The sequence below is a fragment of the Zootoca vivipara genome, chromosome 8 (genome assembly GCF_963506605.1).
Source record: "Zootoca vivipara chromosome 8, rZooViv1.1, whole genome shotgun sequence".
Taxonomy (NCBI): domain Eukaryota; kingdom Metazoa; phylum Chordata; class Lepidosauria; order Squamata; family Lacertidae; genus Zootoca; species Zootoca vivipara.
Window position 1 is genome coordinate 21,787,532 of NC_083283.1, and position 25,549 is coordinate 21,813,080.

A 25,549-nucleotide genomic window follows, 5' to 3' on the forward strand; every position below is an offset into this window, starting at 1 on the left:
GCTACTCTCTGAAGGCTGGTGAAGAGACTCTCTTAAGAATATTAGCGGGGTGGGCAGGGGAAGGACTAGACCATGTGAAAAATGAACATAATATTTACCGTAAGCTGCAATTTATTCATTTTCAGCTTTGTATTCTTGTTATAAAAAAGCGCACCTAGACATTCTGTTGTTGTGTCCATAACCTAAGTTTAAGGTGCTATTTAGCTCCTAGCTTTCATATCTCGGTTTCTAACACTGTGTGTTGCGTAATAAATTCACATTGCCAGTTCCATGTTGTTGGAGAAATGGAAGCAGAGGTTGTTGATGCGTTCTCCAACTCATTTGTGCACCATCCATTCCTCTGTTCTTTTGTGTGGAGTGACAGCTGCGTAACAGGGTTCTCTCAATCACTGGCTTTGCCATTTGGGTTACTGCAAGTCCAATTAGTGCAATTATATTTCTGCAGTGATCCAGCCTTCTGTCAAGGCCTTCCCTGCCCTCATCACAGTTGTTTGACGGGTCACTGAGAAACCATTTTGACCTTGTTGATATATTCTCATTGACAAGCTGGTTTGTGTCCTTTATACATGGTCTCTTATGGCCAAGGTCTTCTTCAAGGAAGAAAAATGGTTGGCCTTTTGTAAGAAACCTGAGCTCTGTTCATTTGTTCAAAGAATGTGTGTAAGCGGGGCTCCCCCCCCCCCAAGCCGGAACATGCCAGAACTCAGTTCTGACACCTCTCAGGTGGGCATCATTGCCATTATAAGAAAACAAGGGAGGCATTCATTGTGAGTTCTGGCTCATCTTTTTCTAGAGAAATAGCACTGCATGGAAGTATAAAGTTTGAAGGGGGTGTGATGCTCATAGCTGTCATGTTCTCCCTTTTCTTAAGAGAAATTCCCTTATGCTGAATAGGCTTCCTCGCGAGAAAAGGGAAAACTTGACAGCTATGGTGATGCTGCACATGCCAGCCTTACTCCCAAGATCCCCATCCTCACCAACGGTACCTCTGACCTTCCTGCCTTGAACTGGAATGTGTGAAGGAGGGTGTCCTTTGTTTGGGTGGACATGCTTGCAATCCTCCCCCTATAATCGGGAACCCTACATTATACGTGTTCCCAGTCACAGGGAGGATTCTTAGCACATCCAGTCAAATCCACAAAGAACCCCCCCCTCATCTTTCCACTCACTGTGGGACGTTCAGGATGGCGCCAGTGAGGACAGAGTCGCTGGGGGCAGTAGGAGCTTGTGGGGGCGGGGGCAGAGGTGCGGCGGACACTGGTCTCGATGCAACTTACCTGGATGAAGCTGAGACGGGACAGGGTGGCAGTGAGATCAAAGATCCTTTGATTGGAGCTCTGATAAAGCCAGGCTACCACAGGGCAGCCATGCACCCCCAAACTGGCCACCACCCCCTGCCCTCGCCAGCACCATCCAGGTAACCTGCAACAATGCTGGTGTTGGGAGGGTGGCTCTGTCTCATCATCCAGGCTGCTACTGATCGTGCACTTCCCTTCCCAACTCTGTGCCCCCCTCTGACCACATCTTTTGATGAAAAGTCTCCTACTGAAAGCCGACTCATGCAATGCTTGACTTTATTCCAAACCACTTAGGAACATAGAATCATAGAGTTGGAAGAGACCACAAGGGCCATCCAGTCCAACCCCCTGCCAAGCAGGAAACACCATCAAAGCATTCTTGACATATGCCTGTCAAGCCTCTGCTTAAAGACCTCCAAAGAAGGAGACTCCACCACACTCCTTGGTAGCAAATTCCACTGCCGAACAGCTCTTACTGTCAGGAAGTTCTTCCTAATGTTTAGGTGGAATCTTCTTTCTTGAAGTTTGAATCCATTGCTCCGTGTCCGCTTCTCTGGAGCACTTGGGTTTTGGTTTGTCAGCCAGGCTCGAGCTGTTACATAGCGATGAACAAAAGTTTGCTATATTTGCCCCCCAAAGCAATATAGGAGGCATAGGCTGAGCCCTCAGGTTTGTGAACGAAGAAGGAGGCAGAAAACAAAAAAGGGGAGGGGGAGTAGAGGGGAAAGGTAGGTGAGGGAGATCAGTTTGGCAATGCCTGGATGAAGTAGTGCGTTGTATATAGACATTTGGTTTGTAGCCTCTTGGGACCTGGCTGATATTGCCTTGCTGGTTTTTGCTTGTCTGGAAGCATGTGCCATATCTGGTGTGCTTGGTCCTCTGTCCAGAATGTTCTTCCCATCAAACTAGGATACAGCCAGAAGCATCTTGCCTGTGCAGGTGGAGCCATAGTGTTAGCTTCTCAACAGCACTTTACTGGGAGGGGACAGGTTGAAATGGCAGGGAGAATGGTGCTGTTCGGATTGGCTCACCTGATGTGCCCACCCTGACCTCTCCACCACTTCCCCTCTTCCCCTCGTGGCAAACAGCAGCAACACTATGGTCTGCAAATGACACAAACACACCCTATTTCATAGCCCCTTCTGTCTTGCAAGGCTAAAAAATAGTTTTATTTGCAAGTGGGGGGGGGAATAGTGTTCCATGGTGCATTAAATCACTATTAGATTTTTCAAGAGCACCTGAGCACTGATGTAAAAATCTGTAAAACTTCTCTAGCTGATGGCCTTCTGCCTCAATATGGGCTATACGGAGGCCCCAGGGCGCATTTTCACACCTTGCTGGATATATTCTTTGCCAACCTTTCCTTTGTTCTATGAGATTGAACTACAAGCACCATGGTTTCATTAAGGACTGTCTTGTTTCTTTATCTATACTCGCCTTTAGATCAGGCGACTCTCGAGTTTACAACGGATTGCAACAATACAAAGCAAACAAATTAGAAATGGATATGCAGCCCAGCCTCTTTCCCACCGTACATTTAAAGCACAAAGCTACATATCCCAGCCCTCTGAACAAACTACAGTTCCCAGGATTCTTTGGAGGAAGGCATGTGCTTTGATTGTATGCGTGGATGTGGCCTGCTTCCCTTCAGCTCTTTGGTCCTAGGGCAACTGGCAGTTGGAGGAGAATATTCATAGAATCATAGAATTGTAGAGTTGGAAGGGACCTGTTCCCTGCAGTGCGCAATCTTTTGCCCAACATGGGGCTCGAATCCATTATCCGGAGATTTAAGAGTCTCATGCTCTACCAACTGAGCTATCAAGGTGGAATTTCTGGCAGAGAAGGGGGAAATCAAGCTCCCCACAGCTGCTCTGTCTCTAGCTGATGGATAGTGTCTGGCTGGTCTTCTCCTTGCCTTGATGTTCTTTCTGGGAGGCCAGTGGTTCAGTCTCCCAGTGGACATTAGAGCTCTGACTGAGGGATGGAGCCAGAGTGTGTTTTCCTTCAGATCAGTATCAGATTTTCTTTCATGACAAACTTAGACCCTTTGTGGAATGCTTTACCTAGTTTTCTGTTTCTTCTTACCAGTTGGTGTGTGTGTGTGTGGTATTTATTTGTTTACAGCATTTATGACCCCACCCTCTAGCCAAAATGACTCTCAGAGTAGCTTAAGAAAACACTGTTCTAAGATGGTCCCTACTCAGGCTCACAATCTGAAGGGACATGACACACGAGGAAAAAGGAACAGGAGGGAAAAGGAAAAAACCAGGCTCAGGCACAATTTAAAGTGGCAGTGCTTAAGTTATGGGCAAAGTCAATTGCAGTTCCGACTGTCCTGCCCTTGATAAAGAACAGTCCCTCCTCTGAAGCACTTGCCCCCCAGAGCAGATCCAGGAGCATTATTGGTGATAACAAGGCAGCTCCTGCCCCGTAGTTATTCCCTCTAACAGCTGACTTGATGGCAGTTACAATAGTCACGGGAGAGGGCTTGTTCTTGGAGGCAACCTCCTGCAGAGCAGCTGTCTTACCTATATTGAATTGTATTGTTTTTGTGGTGGCGAAACCTGTGACTTATTGCTTGACCTGGTATCTACTGCAATGTCACAGAACCTTCGTGAATTTCCCTGCTTCTCAGTGTTATCGGAATGTTTGCATTTGGATCCTCTGAGGGGAAGTTGTCAGTTTGGCTGGGATTAAAACTCCTTCAAAGCCCATGGGACTTGAATCTGATTGTACCTCCCATGATAAAAGCCATGGGCCTCTTTCTTTTGTTTTGGTTCGTAACTTCAGATCATTCTAGGACTGGGTGGTAGTGCAAAAACATTATAGAAATGGGGAATGTAAAAGATCGCACCAGCACATTCATTTACATATAATCAGCATCTTTAATGGAGACATTTATCATGGTTGGCTCTTTTCCCAAACATGTTTCTACCTGTGGTTTCGATGCAGGCATATACAGAGGAGTTTTATTAGTTTTGTTTGAAGATCACTTAATCTTATTTCCCTGTGTTGTGGTAAAGGGCACTCTTCAGGTGTTCTTGCTTTTCATTCTAAGGATTCACTTTAAGGAGGAAGCAAATACAGAAACATGAGCAAAGGTAATTAAATAGTATCACACCCTTTCATACTTTGTAGTTGTTCCACAGAAGACTATTTTTAAACTTGTTGCCGTGATAGGTGTGTTTTACTCCATAAAGTTCCTCATTGTCCGTTTTCTTGATGTCATGTAGACCTGCACTGTATTGTGCGCAACTTGGTCTAACATATATTACAACAAATGACAGGGCCAATGCGTAATCTGCTGTTCTTTTTTGGCAGCGCTTGCATGTCTCTCTCTAATAAATCAGAATTTGAGTTCACAGTGAGGCGCATGATGTTATTTGCCAAAGTATTCACACCAGTACGTAGCTGCCCCATCTACATTGCTGGAAAAAATATGGTCTTCCCTGATCATAACAAAAAGCTTAAACTATGAGAGCCCAAGAAAATGGTATGTAGGGAGAGTGGGCTCACCACCAAGCTCAGTCTCCCTTCAGCCAGCCTCTGCCTGCCTGCTTGCCTTCTTAGAGGTGAAACTCGGAAAATTAGAATATCATCGAAAAATGCATTTAATTCAGTAACGCAACTTAAAAGGTGAAACCAATATATGAGATAGATGCATGACATGCAAAGCAAGATATGTCAAGCCTTTATTTGTTGTAATTGTAATTATTTGCCGTTAGGCGGGTCAATTATAAATGGAATGTAATTAATGAAATTTAATAGCAATGTTTATTTTTGTTTATTTTTGTATTATTGTAACTATTTGTTTTATTACTGTGGAATTTCCAAAAAAAGCATTTGTAAAAATTAAAATACAGTGGTGCCTCGCTAGACGAATTTAATTCGTTCCACGGGTCTATTCTTATAACGAAAAATTCGTCTAGCGAATCCTATAGGAATGTATTGAATTTTTTTGAGTATTTTTTTTTTGCTCATAGGAACGCATTAATTGAATTTCAATGCATTCCTATGGGAAACCGCAATTCGCTAGACGAATTTTTCGTAAAATGAATTCGTCTAGCGAGGCAACCTCCGCTAGAAAAATCCTTTCTTTAAGCGAAAAGTTCGTCTTACAGGGCATTCGTTAAGCGAGGCACCACTGTAAAAAATAAAAAATAATAAGTTGCATTACTGAAATAAATGCACTTTTAGACGATATTCTAATTTTCTGAGTTTCACCTGTATTTACAACCAGAACAGAGAGTTGCACTGCTGGTCACTTCTTCCTCCTTAGTCTCAGTGTTGCAGTGGTAGAACTGAATAGGAAGGAGGTTGGGAACCAATTTAGAATTAGTTGGCTCTGCCTGTTATTGTGTCACGGGACCGTGCGGTTCGGTAATCACACAGTTGAAAGATGGAGTTAACTTTTTATTAGCAAAACCACAATCTCCATAGACTTGGTTGAGTGTCAGGCTTAATGAGCAGAGCAGATCATTCCCAGTGGTCCTCCTCCATCAAAACCAGTTGCATTGTGTAGTAGTCTCTGCCTCCTCACAGCAGTCTAAATCCTTTCCTCTCCAGGGCCTTTTCCAAGCAATTGGAGACCATGCCTGCGTATAGCTGATCTCTCCTCTGCTCTTTTCATGCCTCTTATGGTATGGGAATCCAGGGGGGCAGTGGTGGAGCTTCATGCTCCGGCACTGGGGGCAGAGAGCAGGCAGGGGTGGGGCTGGTGCTCGTCCCGGGGGCGTGGCACAGGCGGGGGGGCAGCCACGATGGCACCCCACTGGAATTGCGCTGCCGGGGGCGGTGCGCTTCCCCCGCACTCCTCTTCCTCCACCAGTGCAGGGGAGAAGGCACCTTGTCACAGCAGGAGTGGGAGACACCCATGACTCTTCACCAGCCAAACTCATGTCTGCATCTTGGCCTCCCTCCTCCCAATCTCCTGCTTCAGCCTCTGATTCTGGGCTTCTCTCTGCCACAAACTCTTCCCTGCTCTTTAAGCCCTGTTACCTCTTCACCTTCCAACGCTTCCTCCTCCCAGTCTTCTTCCTCTGCCCACTCATCATTGTCCCACCACCACTCCCCAGGCTCTGAGCCGCCGTCTTCTGAGGGTTCCCCAGCTGGTTCATCCTACTACAGTATTCCTCTGCATCTAACCATTGACTCTGACTGCATCTATGGCTGGGCTTCCTACCTTCTGCCTTATGAGTGCCAGTGGGCACCAGATGCCACTGCCAGACTCAGAGGGCATGAATTCTAGCCATGTTCTGAAACCCAAGTTTTAAAAATATTAAATATGCTCCCCTCCCCCTTAAAATTAAGTTGTTTGCAGTAACTGCCCTGGGAATGATGGGAATTTTGGAAACAATACATGACAGTGATACATTTGGTAATAAAACCTAGTCATCTGCTCTTCTGTTTCATTGGTGTGTTAGTACACATTGTTCTTCACAAATTAAATTTAGCTAAGGCTTTTCTGTTAAGCTGACAGTATTAACCAACTTGCAAATGATAGGCTGTCCGTCATTCACTATTCCTTCTTAATTAAGTATGCCTGCTTTTGTAGGTGAGCATTATTGTTGTTGTTGTTGTTGTTGTTTGTTGTTGTTTGTTGTTGTTGTTGTTGCTTACACCTTAAAGGTAAAGGGACCCCTGACCATTAGGTCCAGTCATGACCGACTCTGGGGTTGCGTGCTCATCTCGCATTATTGGCCGAGGGAGCCGGCGTACAGCTTCCAGGTCATGTGGCCAGCATGACAAAGCCGCTTCTGGCAAACCAGAGCAGCACATGGAAACGCCGTTTACCTTCCCGCTGTAGCTGTTCCTATTTATCTACTTGCATTTTGACATGCTTTTGAACTGCTAGGTTGGCAGGAGCTGGGACCAAGCAACGGGAGCTCACCCCGTCACAGGGATTCGAACCGCCGACCTTCTGATCAGCAAGCCCTAGACTCAGTGGTTTAACCCACAGCGCCACCTGGGTCCCTAGCGCCACCTGGGTCCCTATTTAAACCTTATTGGTTCTAAATTCATGGGTTTTTTTTTAAAAAAATGATTGTGTGCTCTCTCTCCCTGCTTCAGTATGGTGATAGTTTGCTTCTTATTTCAGTACTTCTTCTAAGGTTAAGCAATGACACCTTAGGAGGTGAATATTAAAGCTTTCCATAAAAGGCTCTGTGGGGGGGGGGAGTACTCATTGGCTATGATTTTATTGTCTATCCAACAAAATGGGCAGGTTTCATTTATTTAAAACATTTCGACACCACCTTTCCATAACAGCTCCCAACCCTGGAATGATACCATAGTGAAACAATAAAACCAACTGCTCAAACAAATCTATATGACAAAACGGTGCTAAAGAACATTACTCGCGAAGCCACTTCTGGCAGCCATAAACAGCTGTCAGCAAAGACGCAGCATTATTATGTGCTCAGACTTGTTCTGGGGTGGAATCTACACACACATTAAAAATGTTCTGAAAATGCTTTTTTTTAAAGTGGTTTCTTAAAAAACACATTGACTCACCACCACCATCTAGTGTTACATTATATATTACACTTAAAACACACTTTAAACGTTTTACAGGATTTGCAGCTGTAGTCTCTCATGCAGTCCTTAGTCTCTCATAATTGCCCAAAGATCAGGACAGAGGGCACCTTGTTCTCGAATGCCCTTGATCTAGCTCCTCTCAAGGGAGGGGGGTGCAAGATAGGGGGGGAGAGAGAGAGAGAAAAGAAAGGAAGAAGGGCACATTCACTGCCACTCAGCCTCAGGTGTTTCAATGGGGCAATATAGCCCCTTGGCTGGAAAAGATTAGCCATTCTTGTTCTAAGATCTCTAGGTCCCATGTTGTGATTGGTATTTGATGACCAAATGTAGCACCTTGAATTGGACCTGGAAGCCAACTGTTGGCCTGTGTTGTAAAACCATCATATTGATCTGCACATATCTAAAGGTATCCAGCAGCATTCTGCACTAGCTGCTTACATCATAATAATGGAATATTTGGCCTCAACAAGCTTTTCCTATGGGCAGAAATAGAGGAAATCTAAGGTAACTCCCCAATCAGTACGAAAAACAAAACCGTGAATAAAGCCCATTTTTTTTAAAGCCCGGTGTGTGGCTGTTTGGGCCTGGGGGCCAAATACAGACCTCCAGATCTCTCTTCCTGGTCCTTGGGACTTTCCTCAATGACACCTCTCACTGGTGCTGCTCTGCACCCCCTTCGAGTGCTTTAGCCTGGCTGGATTGTGTACTTGAACTGTAATAATGCGGCTTGCTTGCTTGGATGGAGAGTCATGCGTGGATTTAGAAACCTACGACTTTTGAATGGCTGGAATGTAACTGTGGAAAGGTAAAATCTGCATTGGTTGCTCCGCCCACTTCTGCCTCTGGCCCAATCCACCACTGGCATGGGGCCCCTGGAAGATTGCCCACCAGGGAATGACACCCTCAGGCTGAAGAAGAAGAAGAAAGGTCCCTCACCCCTGTTTTTAAGCCGTTGAAACATGACCCTTATTCTCTGTGTTGCAGCCCGCCGAAATTCGATTCCAAGTACCATTGTCTCAGACAGACAGTAGTAAAATTGCCTGTTGAACAACAGAGGAACCTTGTCCATAAAGCGTGCTTAAACTAATTGGGTTTTGGCTATCTAATGGGAACACTGGATAATTCAATTACACTCTCCCTGTAAGACATTGGCATCAGTCGGGCTCGTTTACTTTTTTTGTTTGCTTTGTTTTTTGTTTGCTTGATATTTGGCTTGCTACTGAATGGATTAATAGTTGCCAACAGTACCCCCCCCCCAATCTATCTCCCGCCTTGGAGAAATTAATTAATTTGGGCAGTGTTACTTTGCCAACAGGAATGCATAATATTTAGCTGCTACCTTACTCCTTGGTTCAACCAAGTTCAATTTCAGGAGTTGACATTGATTAGTGTCCGTTTAAGTCAATGACCCTAAACCAGCTTAGGTCCTAGTACTTTGGAGCTGATTTTTTTTTAAAGAATTCAGTAAGCTCTATTGTGTTGGCCCTATATCCCTGTAAAATAGTAACCTGCTTTGTGTGTTTGGACTAGAACATACACCCCAACATTTCTCTGATGAAAACAGGAATGTCCTATTTAATAATAATAATAAAAATAATAATAATAATAATAATTTGTATACCACGCCCATCTGACTGGGTTGCTGCAGCCAGTCTGGGCGGCTTACAACATATATAAAAGCATAATAAAACATTAAACAACTTCCTTTCAGATGTCTTATTATAGTTGTAAAGGTACTTATCTACTTGGCTTGGGGGGGTCGCATAACTTCATACCCTCAAACTTTTCTCCAATGAAACTAGGGATGTCCTAAGGAAAAGTTGGATTTTCAGGGATCAATCAGAAACCGAGACAGCTTCTGTATATCTGGAACTTTTGGAGTTTCCAGGAGGTACAGGGGTAGGTTGGGACGACTGAAGCCCTAGCAAGTTGCAGTTTGTGTGTGTGTGTGTGTGTTTGGAAAATATTTGGGAGGGCAAACTCACCCCCCTCCGCCTGGGCTCCTCCTTCTGTTGGCTTGTGGTCAGCCCTAGTTTCTCCCCCAAGTCCCAATGAATGATGGTGCAGGATGCTGTAGTGCCACTCTTGATAGGAGCTTCTGGTGGGTGGGGGTGGGGGGGAGATGGCAGGTTCCACTGCAGGAACTTTGTCAGAGAGCACCTTCAAGCCTGCAAACGTTGCCATAAAAATCAGGCAAAATGTCCTCCCCATTTCACTGCCTGTAAATGGAATGGTGCCACTTGGTGGGGCATTTTGACTGGGCCCTAGTGGTAAGTAAAACAAAACAAAAAAAACCCCCAAAAACCAAGCAAAGGTTTGGTTTTATAAGTAAAGGCAGATTGGGCACAATCCTGCCAAAATTAAGCCCTTGAAAGTCTTCTTGCTTTCAATGAGAGAATCAAGCTTTTGTGATAATTCTCTGCCTTTGTAATCAACGGGACTCAGAAACACTTCACTTGGGCTGGATTGCGTCCATCGGTTTTGCAAACTTGGACAGTGCGTTGGTGCCAAGGGTTAAGGCTGTCCGGCTGTGTTTTTGTTTGAGATTACTTTAAATCCTAATTTCAATTAAATTTTGTACTAATGGCATTGCCACTTCTAATGCTCTCTAATGCTTGAACTGACACAACATGCCGACTCTTTTGACCTTTCCACTTCGCTTTGGCATGCAACCTTCCTCTTACGTAATGCTGCTTGTGCACTTCCAATGCAATGCTGCATTTGTTGGCTTATAATGATTAGAAGCCTGTCAGTGGGCGGAATAGAGTATCACGAATAAACCAAAATAAAATTAATTTCAGACGTGTTCCTGGTACTGGGATTGAGTGGCAGTTGTGGAAACACTGCAGAAGTGGCTCCATGTTTGCAAGTTGCTTCTAGTTTGTGGACTGGAATAAAGAAAAACAAGGAACCATTTTTCTGGTGTGCTTATTTTGTTTGAAACTCTAGCAGTTGATGCTTTACATTCATTATTGCTAATAGAAAATTTTTGTTTAGTACAGGGAGCATTGTTCATCATTTGCCCAATTTGTTGTGCTTTTCTTATTCAAACATCTGTTGTTTCACTCTGTCATTTTCTTCTCTACTTCAAAAAAGGCTGTTAAGACAAAACTGAACAGATCTGTTGCCGATCTTCTCCAAGAAGACGTAAGGTGGGCCCAGGGGTCCCCAATAATCCTTTGGCCCAAATCAGATGTACTGCTACACTCCCAGCATTATGAGAATGGGTCTCTGTGAGTCTTGGGCTCAAGCACTTTCTGCAAGAGAGGAGGAAATGTAAAGCCTCTGGTCACAATTTGTAGGAAGATGTGGTTCTGCATCTCATCCAAATGAGAGAATCTCTTTATCAGAAGCTATTCTATGAGATCCTGCATGGTGTCATGCAAAGGTGGGGAACCTCTGGCCCCTGGGCTTAATGAGGTACAGCATGGATCCCAGTTTGGCCCACAAGGCCGTTTCCCCAAACCACAGCCACCTGCCCCACAAATGATGTCATATATAACATCAAGAGGGTGGAGACATGGCTGCCAATGTGCTCCCTCTTGCGCATTGGCAAGGGAGGCTTGTTCTCAGCACCAATCAGCTGATTGGTGGTGTCAGCAAGGCAGCTAGGATTGGCTATGCTGCTGAGTTTCCCCATGGGGGACTCAGTAGCGAGCTGATACCTGCAGAAAAGTGGAGTTTGAAGTGAGCTGATTGGAGCTCACTTCAAGCTCCCTGGGATTGGCTACACTACAGGGTTCCCTATGGGCAACTCAGTAGCACAGCCAAACTTAGCTAGCTTACTCTCACTACTAATCAGCTGGGAATTGCCTGCTAGCTGGGGCTGATGGGAGTTGCAGTCCAAAATGATCTGGAGGACAACAGGTTGGCAAAGGCTGAGCTAGGCAGTCCGCAACATTGACGCTGTATGTTGAGTAGTCTTTTTCTATCTATGTGATTTTCCAAATACAAACACAGCTGGTCCTTGCACTTCCTGCCGTGAAAAGGAAAAGGCAGACACAGCCTAATAACTTTACAACAGGCATGGCAGTTCCAAACTGCCTTCTATTTTTAGAATGAAGATCCATCAGTAGTTTGCCCCTTAAAAGGTAAAGGGACCCCTGACCATTAGGTCCAGTCATGACCGACTCTGGGGTTGCGCGCTCATCTCACATTATTGGCCAAGGGAGCCGGCGTACAGCTTCCAGGTCATGTGGCCAGCATGACAAAGCCGCTTCTGGCAAACCAGAGCAGCACATGGAAACGCCATTTACCTTCCTGCTGTAGCGGTTCCTATTTATCTACTTGCATTTTGACGTGCTTTCGAACTGCTAGGTTGGCAGGAGCTGGGACCAAGCAACGGGAGCTCACCCCGTCACAGGGATTCGAACCGCCGACCTTCTGATCAGCAAGCCCTAGGCTCAGTGGTTTAACCACAGCGCCACCTGGGTCCCTAGTTTGCCCCTTACAGAGTTACAATTTCCAGCAAACTACTCTTAACAAACTGCAGTGCACAGAATTCTTTGAGGGGAATGATGTGCTTTGAATGTGCTTTTAAAGGTATGGAGTGTGCACAGCCCTAGTCCCAATTCTCTTCGCTCACACCAGCTCTCCATTGGTCCTTGGTCCCATCCAGTGAATCAAACAAAGCAAGCTGTGGGGATTCCCAAAGCTCCTGAGCCCTAGGCTAGACTGAGGCACTCTGAAGGCTGTGCAAACTTTCTTGGTTCCCTTTCTTGACTCCCTCAGCCCCAGGTGAATGGAATCTAGGGTTAAAAGGAGAAGGAATGAGGTGCACCAGCGCCCCCAAAACAAAACCTACCCTCACCTTATTGACAGAATGAGTTCATGTTTCCATCCATTATAGGCATTGCTAGGAGATTCAGCTGCTAAGCCAATACATTTGCTGACCTAATTCTGAGAATCACAAATGCTTCAGTTAAGCAGTGGGCGGGGGGGGGGGGGAGGGCTCACAGCCTCCAATTTCCCCCTAATTCATAATGCTTCGGAGGAGCAGTAAACCCAGGCTTCCCCCAGGTAGCTGTTAAGCCGCTAGAATGTCCTCTTTGTTGCAAGGAGGGGGAAACATAAGTCTGTCTCACAGGAGAAAGTAAATAGAGCAGCAATAAAAAGTCCCCTCCCTTTGCACCTCAGCATCTGCTCTAACTTTCTGACAGCTCAGATGTGAGAGTAAAATGCAGAGCAAAGGAAGAGTAGTGGTGGTTCCCTGTGGAAAAAAGTCATCCCAGGCTTCTCTCCATTCAAGATAACTGAAGCAACAATGTGGGGTTTTAAAGGTTCAGAACACATACATTTCTGTTGTCTTCACCTTCATTTCCAACAGGAATGTGCTGAGCTCAGGCCATTGGTCCGATATTAGTCTGCTTTGAGCGGCAGCAGTGTTTCATGGATCTTGTCGGACAAAGGTCTCCCTTTGCCAGGCTAAGCTGAGATCCTCGGACTGGGAAGATGCCATATTAATGGGATGATGAAGCGCAATATACAGGCTCTCTTACTCAAATCTCAACCTCACCTGCTGTCCACACTGGACTCAGTATACCTTGTTTAGGCAAATAAGGCTCTGATGGCCAAAGTACAGCTGGAAAACATTGCCCCTCAACTGTTCTGATTTGACTGGGACATCTCAGAATTACAGAAGCCACCCCGGCTTCAGATTGGATCCCGGAGTGTCCCATTTCGGCTTCCATGAGAGTGTGGCCCCAAAAGATGTCTGTCACCACAGATCTGATCTAGAGTGCCGCCACCCCCAGCAGCTAATTGCATCAGGCTTGCCATTGCCTCCTGCTGTTGAATTCATACATAGCATTAGGGATACATAAGGAAGAGGATACCTGCCTATTTTGATGCATTCCTACCTGATCGGTATCTGCCTCCTGGACTAAGATGCAGATGAGAGCATATGTCTTTTTGCACTGCCCCAAATTTTGTGATAGTCCTTGGCTTAGAATACTGAAATGCATTAAAATTCATATTTTAGGATAAAAAGTGTAGAAATTCATATGTATGTATTTTATGATATAGTACTTACATAAACATATTTTTGTGCCTCTAAATACCAGTTGCTGGGGATCATAAACAGGTCTGGCTGACACTTGGTTTTCAACATCATGACATATTGATACATCAGGATGTCTGAAATAAGGATGGAACTATGTAGCGAACAGTAGGACTGGGCGATACCTGTTCTTCAGCATCGTGATATATCACCAGCTAAACATCGCAATATACTGATACATCGCAATGTCTGACATAAGGATGGAGCTCTGTAGAGGCATCATTGGTTGGCTTCATGGTTTTCCCCACCTGGTGATTTTTTTTTCCATACCACACACACACCCCATGATTTGCGATGTATTGCCAGCTCAAAAATTATGAAACCGATACCACGAAATGGATTTCAGTCTGGTTTTGGACGATAGATCAATATATCGCCTAGCCCTAATCATAATTGGGAGTGTGTGTGCTTGTGCTCATGTTTTGCTTGTGGGCTTCCCAGAGGCATTTGGTTGGGATCCAGTGAAACTTCTCTTACGTAGCATTGCTTTGTACCACCTAAGGCAGGGAACTGGACTGTAGCTCCCATCATCCTCAACCATTGGCTATGTTGGCTGGGATTGGTGGGAGTTGGAGTCCAACAATGTAAGAACATACAAAGAGGCTGCTGGGTTAGGTCAATGGCCCACAGGGCCATAGGTTCCCCAGCCCTCACCTAAAGAGTCCTATATCTGTTTACATATTTTCTCTACATTCCTATTCTTTTGAAATCCTTAGCGTTACCACCATCATCTACCAATTCAAAGAATTTTTATTTAATTATTGGTTTTGTATTAAAAGGAAAGGCATTTATTCTTCCATGTTGGGGTTTTTTTCTGTACCTGGGGAAAAAATGAAATGTTTTACCTTGAATAGTCATTGCATTATTCTCCATATTGCTTAGGCTAGTGTGTCTGTTACCATGACTACAACCTTCACCATATTGTGCTTGTTTTACAGTCATTAATAAGAGCAGATGTATAATTATGCTGTTCTTATTTAATCCATTAGATTGCAGATGGCATTATAAAAATCTTTCCATTTAAAAGAATTCATTTTTGGAGGGTGTTTTTTTTAAGTAAATCTGTACTGGCAGATGCTTCACTTAACTGCAGAAGTACTTGTAGAGAGATTTCTACATACGACGTAAAGGTGAGAGGAACATGGAGCATAATCTGCTTAATATCCCCCAATCCCACCCTGCAAAAAGAAAAGAAAAGAAAGCCTTAAAAATAATTCTCTTTCCAGGTTTTGCACTGTGACTGCTAGTGAAGAATCAGTTTATTTCCAGTGAGTATTAGTTTTGCATGCATTCATTGCCTAAATCTGGACCCATCTGCACTATAAATTAAATGACATATACAGTGGTGCCTCGCTAGACGAATTTAATTCATTCCACGGGTCTTTTCTTATAACGAAAAATTCGTCTAGCGAATCCCATAGGATTGCATTGTTTTTTTTTTTTTGCCCATAGGAACGCATTAATTGAATTTCAATGCATTCCTATGGGAAACCACGATTCGCTAGACAATTTTTTCGTAAAACGAATTCGTCTAGCGAGGCAACCTCCACTTTCGTTAAGCGGAAATTAAGCGGAGGCAACCTCCACTTTCGTTAAGCGGAAATTTCGTTAAGCAGCGCATTCGTTAAGCGAGGCACCACTGTAATACCACTTTAAACACTCATAACTTCCCCCTAAGAATCCTGTTGTCTGTTAAAGGAGCTGAGAGTTGATAGGACACCCCTATTCCTCACATAGAGAGGCAATTCCCAGGATAGATTAGCAATCAATCCCTCTTCCCAGGAAACTCTGTGATGTGTAGCTCTGTGTCATAATGTCTAGTGGTGAAATAGATCCACATGATGAGGAAACAACTGACGGGCCAGCCAGAGCCCTTGCTTTCTTAGGGGTGACTTCACATGTACCATCTGGGTTTATTTTTTGTCTGGGTTTCACTCTCCACCATGTAGAGGAGTCTTGGTTGCACATAGGAGATACCTCACCAAATATAAATTGCTCTGTACATACACACACACACACACACACACACACACACACACACACACACACAGGCAGGCACATACACCACGCAGGGCATCTCCTGTGGACATTTGCTTCTTCTGTGAGCAAAATCCAGAAGATTTTGTGAATAAGTTGGCTTTACTTATTTCTGTCTTGCTATGCTGTGGTTCCAATTTAGCCAAAGCATGAACCTAAAGCCTTGTAAAAGGTAAAGGTAAAGGGACCCCTGACCATTAGGTCCAGTCGTGACCGACTCTGGGGTTGCGCGCTCATCTCGCATTATTGGCCAAGGGAGCCGGCGTATAGCTTCCAGGTCATGTGGCCAGCATGACAAAGCCGCTTCTGGCAAACCAGAGCAGCACATGGAAACGCCGTTTACCTTCCCGCTGTAGCGGTTCCTATTTATCTACTTGCACTTTGACATGCTTTCGAACTGCTAGGTTGGCAGGAGCTGGGACCAAGCAACGGGAGCTCACCCCGGCACAGGGATTTGAACCGCCGACCTTCTGATCAGCAAGCCCTAGGCTCAGTGGTTTAACCACAGCGCCACCTGGGTGGAGGTCCATAACACATAAAAGGGGGAAGTTACATAAATCACCATCCGTGGCTGAAGTCGCAGTGATATTAGAGGTTCTTGGTGTGCAGCTGATGAATTCCAAACTGGAAACGAAATGGAGAAGCCACCCATTTAGTGCTTATTCAACAACAGAACAGAACAATGGAAGATAGGCAAGATTCTCAGCCGGGCAGAAACATGAGCTTCCAACTGAATGCATCTTTATTCACTAGTAATTGGGCAACTAATAATGATATATCCTATTATTAGTCTAAGCGGTAGGCAGAATGCAATGGCTGCTAATTTCAGACTGAAAGATTTTGGCCCTTATTAAAATTAAAGATGTGGATCAAAGCCTGCCATTTGGGTTATTGCGGTAACTCTTACTTCTCTCACATCTCTGAACCTAAGGCTGTGCTACTAAACATATATTTGAAAGCAACCTCCATTACAGTAAATGAAAGCTTTCTCGCATATCTGTGCCTTCCCCAGTGCGCAAGGTGACTCAGGAATGTAAGTTAGGAAATGTATCAGGTCAGGTCATTAAACAATCTAGCCTAGTAGTATTTACCCCTATTGCCATCAGTTGCTCTACCACCAAGCTATAGGCTCTGTGTGTGTAAGGGCAGGGACTTCTCAGTGGTGGTGGTGCAGTTGTGAAAGAATTCTGGTACCCTGTTCGGAAACAGTATTTTTATGTTGTTGTGTGCATACTGCTCTATTGATGGTGTGATTTTAGATGTTTTAAGTTATAAGTTTAAGTTATGTATTTAAGTTATACACTGCTTCGAGCATTTTAAGAAAAAGCATACCAGCGGAACCGAAATGGATTAATGTACTGAGGATCAGGGTGCAATAATCCTGACTTTACTGTTTTTGGAGTGGCGGAAATGGAAATACACAGACATGCTCCATAGGACCTGGGAAGCAGCAGCAGCAGCAGTAGCAGCAAATGAAGTCCTCTCCTCTTGACTAGATCAGAGAGGGACAGGGCAACTGCCCATTTCAAACCTGTGTAGAAGAGGGAATTTTGGCAGCTGAGGAATCCCAGTAATGCTATTTCTTAGCTTGGCGCTCTGAGCTCTTTTTTGTGTGGAGTTACTTAATTTATTATTGTAATTGGTGGGGTGACCAGGTGAAATGAGGGCATGGCTCTTGCACCATTAATAGTTTTGTGGAAGAAGGCATTTCAGCAGTTGTAGCTTGTGATGATAAATACATAAACAGTGTACTATTAAAGGTGTACAGACCCTGACCTTTTTAAAATAGAATGGCAGCCTTGGTCTCTTTTCGGAATGCATAACTGAACTGACTTGTCACTTCCCCAGTCAAAACAACAGCCCAAATTAGATTTGCTCCCGTTTTCAACCAGGTGACTAAATATGAAGGATTCTGGGGCTCTTAAATAGTTGCGCAGAAGAAGAAGGAAATTGGGTAAGCACAGCTCATCCTGCAGTATGACGAGGAAAACTGCAAAAATCATTTCAACAAACTGAAATGTTTTAACAAAATAAAAAAATTCCTTCAGTAGCACCTTAAAGACCAACTAAGTTTATATTTTGGTATGAGCTTTCGTGTGCATGCACACTCTGAAGAAGTGTGCATGCACACGAAAGCTCATACCAAAATATAAACTTAGTTGGTCTTTAAGGTGCTACTGAAGGAATTTTTTTATTTTGCTTCGACTCAGACCAACACGGCTACCTACCTGTAACTGAAATGTTTTAAGACTGCAGTTTTGAAAGGCACCGGAACTCTGTTTTCATTTGCATTCTTCCTCACCATTTTGTTGACCAGTCTGATTGGAGATCAGCTCAGTCTTAACTTGAATTCACCTCTCACTCAGAGCAAATGATTTCGCTGGGTAGCTGTAATGGGTTTATTTATTTGCTCCCACCTGACATTACGAGGGCAACAGCTCGGCAGAAGCTCGGCAGATCTGTGGCTTGAAGGTCATGTCAAGGCACACTCGGCTCTTGAGAAAGCAGCTTTGGCAGTTAACCTCAGACCTGGCCTCCTCCAGGAGATTTGCAAAAGCCTCGTGTGCCTCTCCTCTCACGCTGGCAAAGCATTACTTCCAGGGCTTGGCAGTGCCCAGTCAGCAGGCCCCAGTGTTACAGGGTGTATTTTGACCTCCATTATTCAAGTTCCCATGTCCTCTAAGTAGGAATGGGCAAATATGTTGCTTTCAGTTTCTCATTTCCCCAGTCTTCAGTTCTCATAATGTCAGCATCAGTTTGTAATTTTATTTTATTTTTTTTAGTCCTCATGAAAACTCATCAGCATTTTTGTGCAAATCTCTTCTAACATTTCCTTTTCTGTGTGCAGTTTTGCCTAATACTGTATAATGCATTTTTGCCAAGCTGTCATCTCTAATATAATGCATTGGTGCATCTTATTTTCACTATTACATGCATTTATATCACTATTTTCTCTACTACGTACCGGTATGCATTTGTGCACACATTACTTGGCTGGAGAAGAGCTTTGCGAAATTCAGAGAAGGGCAAATATCAAAGGATAGCATTGCTTTGGGTAGTGTGATTTAGACAAGTTTGCCTTTCCTATCTCTGAAGCAGCCTTCACCAACCTACTGCTCTTGCATGCCACCTCTTCCTTTCTCTGTGTTACGTGTTTTCATTTCCTGTACTTGTGCTACTCTCTCTCTCTTTCTTTCTCTCTAGCATGGGACAGGAAGAGGTGCAAGGAAAGAGAAACCAAAACGACGACATGAGTTAGAAAAAAGACAAATGAAGGGAGGATGGGCAGCAGAGGTTTAGGGAGCAATCCTTTGCACCAGGAGCGGACTAAAAGCAAGCCAGTGTAAATTAAGCTTGGTGTTACACTAGAGTAGGCATCCCCAAACTTCGGCCCTCCAGATGTTTTGGACTACAATTCCCATCTTCTCTGACCACTGGTCCTGTTAGCTAGGGATCATGGGAGTTGTCGGCCAAAACATCTGGAGGGGATGCCTGCACTAGAGCTAAACGACATTCCGTATCCAGGCTGCAGCTGCTGCTCTGCCTAAGCCTGTCAAAAGGAAAACAAGCCTTTAAAATAGTGTTTTGTGTTGGGTTGCCAGGTCAAATGAACATGGTGAATTGGCTTAGGGTCCAACCAACCTAAGTACCTTTCCCTCTGGTCCCGTCCCATCACACCCCTGGAACACCCCTTTTTGGGGGGACTTACACCAGACTTGACTCAGCCAGCTTCGGCTCAAGTTAACCCAGTGTATCTTTAACTGAGCTTTGGTTGGGGACTTAATGGTCCCTGAGCCCAGCTGAGCCATGAACCAGCTGAATGAGTTGGAGATCCACTGCACTCTTAAGTTGCTCATTCCTGTGGACAGGCCCATGCAGTGGGAGGCAGCCAGCCAGTTACACCAGCTGCTTTTTTTGTTTGAGTTTATAACCTTATTCTAACAAGACTCTCGTCCCTGGAAAAAGACAAGATCATTAAAAAAAAACAAAACCCAAAAATATACACAACAAAATTACATGTCTAAGCATGTGACAAAAGGGATTTTAGCAGGCTTCAAAAGCCACATAGCAAAGGTGCCTGCCTAATCTTAAAAGAGAGTAGGAGCTGCCACACTAAAAAAAAAAAATCAATTTATTGCAAGTGCTGAATAAATACCAAGTTTTAGTTTTACAGATTGACGCAGTCAAGCAGGCATATCATTTATAAAATTATAGCGTGGAGAAAATTGATAGACACAACCTTTGCACTTCCTCTCTCACAGTACTAGAGGCTGAAGAAAAAAAGAAAGAAATGTTCTTCGCACAGTGTGTAGATAATTTGTGAAATTTGCTGTCACAAAAGCCAAGATCTGGCATCCAGAATCTGTGAAGAGTCTCCTTGCTGTTTTCACTGCCTTCCGCAAGTTGGAGGGCAATGTTCTTGCTCCTGGAACATTCCGGAACTCACAGGGAGCCTAGATGGTTGGAAGGCTCCTTCTTTTCCATGCTTCAGAAGGTCACCTACCAACTTGTGGGGGACAACCAAGATGATGAGGTGGGGGTGAGGTGGAGCCAGCATGCTCATCCCTATGGTTGTCCCTTGAGTGATTACTTCACAGATTCTGAATGCCTTTGAGAGGGCCAAGATGCTGCCTCAGGGAGCTTTAATAGAGGAGGAAGCTTCCAGAAGCCACTAGCCATGTTAGCTAAATGTCGAGAGGCCATTCATTGGTTGAATGCCAGTTGTGGGAGCAGTACCTGAGAACAGAAGAGACAGTGAGGTCCCTGGGGTTCAGGGAGAAGATGATACAGTGCTGCAGAGTAGAGTGAGGCAAAACAACAACAACAACAACAACAACAACAACAACAACAACAACAACAACAACAACAACAAAAATAACACAGTGAGAGGTTCAGAGAGATCTATAGTGGTTTAGAAAGAAGAGGGCCCTCATGATGAGAGATGGTTAAATTTTTTAAAAAAATTAAAATTTAACAAAATGCCTCCCCGCACCCATGGTTAATGCAGTTGTGTTAGCACAAACACAGAATTGGCCTTCAGAGTGATCTGAGTTGTGTACCCTTTACCAACACTAATAAGAGCTTAAGGGCAGTAACTAGACAATCCATCATTGTCATCCACAAAGTGCAAAATGTTGCTTTAGCTCATGCAAATGAATTGTTATTGTCAACGCACCAATAATTTTGCTTCAGCAATGCTGTGCGTTTGTTAGGAGTTCTGGGCTGATTTTCTAATTCACCCATTTTTCATTTTTTTTAAATATAAAAAACACATCCTCTAGAGCCAGTGTCGGCTCATGGCTAGAACACAGGACATTCCCTGAAGGATTCCTCTCATATAACTAGCGATCTGCAGAAGACAATATACACATTAATCTGTTGTAGCAAAACTAAGAGTGTCCTCAGGTATCTTTAAATCTAATAGGGCACTCATATGCATGTTTTGTCAGATGCAAGTAAGGTGGTCAGAGACGTATGAAGCAGGGCTCCTGCATCTTGGATGGTTGTATAGAAGATGGAATTTCAGCAGGTGTAGCTTGCATGACAAGTTTGCCTCTCGCTGGCCTAGCCACAGATGTCAGAGAATTGTGTCAGAAACGGAAATCCCTGCAGTTCACATATTTGCCCCAGTCAATACTATAATGGAAATCTTACAAGCAAACCTGATCTGTTATGATTACTTGCCATATTGTTTTGTAATATTTGATTTTTTTTAAAAAAATGTATTTATTAAACATTAAATGTAAGTATTTATGCTTACATTCCACCAGCAAATTTAACTCCACGTAGACTCTTTATTTTGATTAAGTTGAACCTAACATTCAATAAAGAAGAAAAAGCAACAAAAGAACGAAAGAAAGAATAGTCTACCTATTTATGCTTCTCCTTCTGCTCTTATTATTTTGTTCAATGGAAACAGTGAACTCGCATGAAAATTAAGATTTGCAGCCAGGCAAAAATAAAAGATGAAATGATTAAGTAGGCTTGGTCTTGCCATTGAATAGGTAAGGAGAGGCTCCAATATCATGAAACTGTGGGCTTGTGTGCTACGAGATGAACTTGCACAGTTCTCCTAAAAGTTTCTTGAAGGTTCCCCAGGTTGGCTGATGCAAGGAACTAATGGTCCGGTGCAGATTACATGCTACATTGTGGCTTCAGTTGATACCCAACAGCTCCTGCAAAAGAACAGAGACATCATTAAGCACCGGAAGGAAAAATGAAGATCAGAATATCAGTAAGCCTAGAGCGCGTTATAATTTTTTCCTTTTCCATTGGGGAGGAAGTTTCGAATGATGGCCTTTGATTGTATGTCTGTGTCAGACAAAGGCTTCTAGGCAACCCAGTCGGCAGGATTTGGGGGCAGAAACTCAGCAGAATGAGCAGGAAGTTCCCCAAATGCAGTGGGGCTAGATTACCACATTTCGAAGCAATTGAAGCAGCACACATTTAGCATCTGAAGGGGTGGAGGGTGAGGTGCCCTGTAAGACAGTTAAGTCCAGAATCTAAAATTACCTAGCCAAACCACTGGTATTGGATCCTTGGGAGTGAGATCCTTGGTCATTTGGAAGAGCCCTTCAAGAGTTGTCTTAATTAATTTTCTAAAGTCATTCATGTTCCTTAGTTTTTCCCATCACAGAAGCCAAAAGGAATCACTTTTCTTTCTTTCTTTCTTTTTTAAAGCACCTGTCAGTGTGGCCTTGATACACAGCCTTCTTTTGAAAGAATGGCACAAGTCATGGCCAGCTGGAATGAGGAGAGGGATTTTGCCAGCTCCCCTGCTGTGATCTTAACTCTCCTGCCTTTCCTGAGCTTTAGCGAAACAGATGAAGGTACACAAAAGTTGTGCGAGTTCCCATCAGCGTTCCCATCATATAGTATTATGGTTCGGCAGTCACTTTGTTCCCTGTAATGATCAGCCTGTAGCAACGGATTCTATAAAAACAGCTGATTTTCTAACATCTTAAAACCCAGCTCTCTGGGAAACAGAAAAGCATTTTGTGTTTATTCACATGACCACATAGATTTCCTTTAGACATTGCAATGTTCTTGCTGCTTGAGTCTTAAATTCTGTTTTTAGCTGGTTTTTTTCCAACTTTGTTTTAATGCCACAGCACTGATTTAGCTGCTGCTTTGTTGTGTTTTTTATGATTTGGGGTTTTTTATTTTGAATATATCCCACCTCCCCCCCCCCCCCATAACCAGGACTCAAGGCAGCTCACAAAAATTAAAACATGGCTAAAAACATTAAAAGTTATGGTTGAAAAGTAATTAAACTATCTATGCTTTGAAGCTTGCACAGTTGAAAAAGTGGTATATCAATATTTTGTTAAGTTTATCCCATGAAACTCCTGTAACAATGAACAGCTCCTCATTCTGTGGATACAGCCAGTCTTGTGGAGCTATATCATTTGAGCTCTCTCTCTCTCTCTCTCTCTCTCTCTCTCTCTCTCTCACACACACACACACACACACACACACACACACACACACACACACATGCTGGCAGGATGACATATGTAAGTTTGATTTATTCATATAATCTGTTTAAATACATAATTTGAATATTATTAGTACTATAGTACTGTCATTATTGTTTGAATAACTGTTCTCACAAAGTAAGCATTTCTAAATGTAATGTAACCCTTATATACATTTTATATGCATTTTGGTCATAGCTGCCAAGTTATCCCTTTTTTAAAGGGATTTTCCCTTATGCTGAATAGGCTTCCTCGCGAGAAAAGGGAAAACTTGGCAGCTATGATTTTGGTACATTTATTCTGAGCTGAGAATCGCATAACAAAATTCAGAGAAGCGCAGAGTCTGCAGGGTCGCAGCTGTATTCTGATCCACGGGTTAGGAGTCCAGGAGGTAGATAGAGCTCAGGCCGATTCATATTGGAATTTACAAACAATAAAAAATGGTTTGAGTAACCTTAAGGTCCTGCATTTCAACTTTTCAGCAGGTGCATTGGATGATCCCACAGAAAAGCAGCTTCCACATCCCAGCTGTGATATCGGAAGGGCACCTTGCTCTATTGTTAGCACTTGATTGCTCTTAGCAAGTTAAAGCCCCCGGGCATCATAGATTCGTTCCTGTGCAACCTGGGCCAGTCAACACATGAGATCTTCAGGCAACAGGGAAGAATTTGCTAATCTACACTTGGGTTGGTGATGTTGGGAAATAATAGTTCTGTGGTGGGGGACTGGGGATCTCTAGCAGAGAATTCTCAGCACACTCACCAACCTACAGCCTCCCAATATCTGAAGAAGTGGTATCTGAAGAAGTGTGCATGCACACGAAAGCTCATACCAAAATAAAAACTTAGTTGGTCTTTAAGGTGCTACTGAAGGAATTTTTTTATTCTACAGCCTCCCAAGATTCTTTGGAAGGGACCATAACATAGTGGTGTCAAAAGAGATACAAAATGGGTAGGTTATATGTACCCCAATGGTGACGGGCTGTGGGAACATGGGTGGTTCTTGGTTGACAAGAGTATTTTATAGCCGTGTGCATTCCTGCTTCTCTGCTATTTTCGTGGTGAGAAAATTATGAGAGAGCAAAATTATGTCTGAAGGACCACAACCAAGTTTTTATCCCATATGTTTGAGAGAGAAGAACAGATTTTCATGAAATCTGCCCTGGCCCTGTTTGGGGGGAATTAAGCTAAGCTTGTCAAGATTGAACTCTGATTATGACAATATGTTGAGGTTTTCTCTACATCAGCTTTATTCCCACTGGAGAATTTTGAGTTCGCATGCTCAAGACTGCCAGTTCAATCTCCAAAAAGTACCATATTTGCTGAATTGCCAGAAGGGTAGCTGTACTGTATTCATCTGTTATGAAACAAATGCACACAGTGGCACCTTAAAAAACTAGCAGATTTATTGTGGCATGTGTTGCATGAAGCTGTTATCTTCAAGCCTTTGGGTCTCCCTGTTTACAGCTCCCTGACGTGTGGTGTGGTGTGTGTGTGTGTGTGTGTGTGTGTGTGTGTGGTAGGTATGTGTTTATCTGTCTATAACACTTCATGCATTCAAGGAAATTTCATCTAGCCCACAAAAGTTGACAGCGCTATGTGTCTTTTACTCTGGCAGTCCTTTAGAGACTGTTTGTTATATTTACTGTACTTTGAAATCTTGAAAATGGATCCAATCTCCATCAGAGTTAGCTGCAGAGTCTAGATTTTAATCTAACAAAAAATGAAAACACTGTTAAAATTATGTGGAGATTAGGGAGGAGCTGAAATTGCTCAGAAGACAACATTCTTCTGAGAAAATTGCATACCTGCTTGTGGGGTGGGGAAAGCCACGCTATACAGAAAATTCCTTTGAAAATTCCACAGCATTTTTGCGGGGTGGTTGCTATTCACCTCCCCTCCGATACCCCAGAATGATGCTTGGTCTTGGCCCTTTCGAATGATGCAAAATAGAGGACAGGGTGACAATACATTTCCTGTACAGAAAGAATGACAAGCTACATAAAAAGGGAGGGGGAAAACCTATGCCACTGCTTCTGGGGGAACCTCTCATCTCCCTGCAGAAATGTAGTTTGATTCCCACCTCCACTCATTTCTGGAGTATTTTATGAGACCATTTCAGCAAGGCTGTGGTAGGGTCTA

The 25,549-nt window shown here is 43.7% G+C and overlaps 1 protein-coding gene across 5 annotated transcripts in view; it reads left to right on the top strand.

Annotated features, from left to right (window-relative positions):
- The window catches only part of NCALD (neurocalcin delta), a 58,624-nt gene that overhangs the window by 14,960 nt on the left and 18,115 nt on the right, over positions 1-25,549 (top strand). Inside the window, exon 1 of one of the 5 annotated variants that reach the window (XM_060277681.1) lies at positions 21,686-22,760. The exons of the other annotated variants lie outside the window; for them this stretch is intronic. The gene's annotated coding sequence lies outside the window, so the exon portion shown is untranslated. Of the gene's footprint in view, positions 1-21,685; positions 22,761-25,549 lie in introns of those variants that run through there. 5 annotated transcript variants of the gene reach the window in all.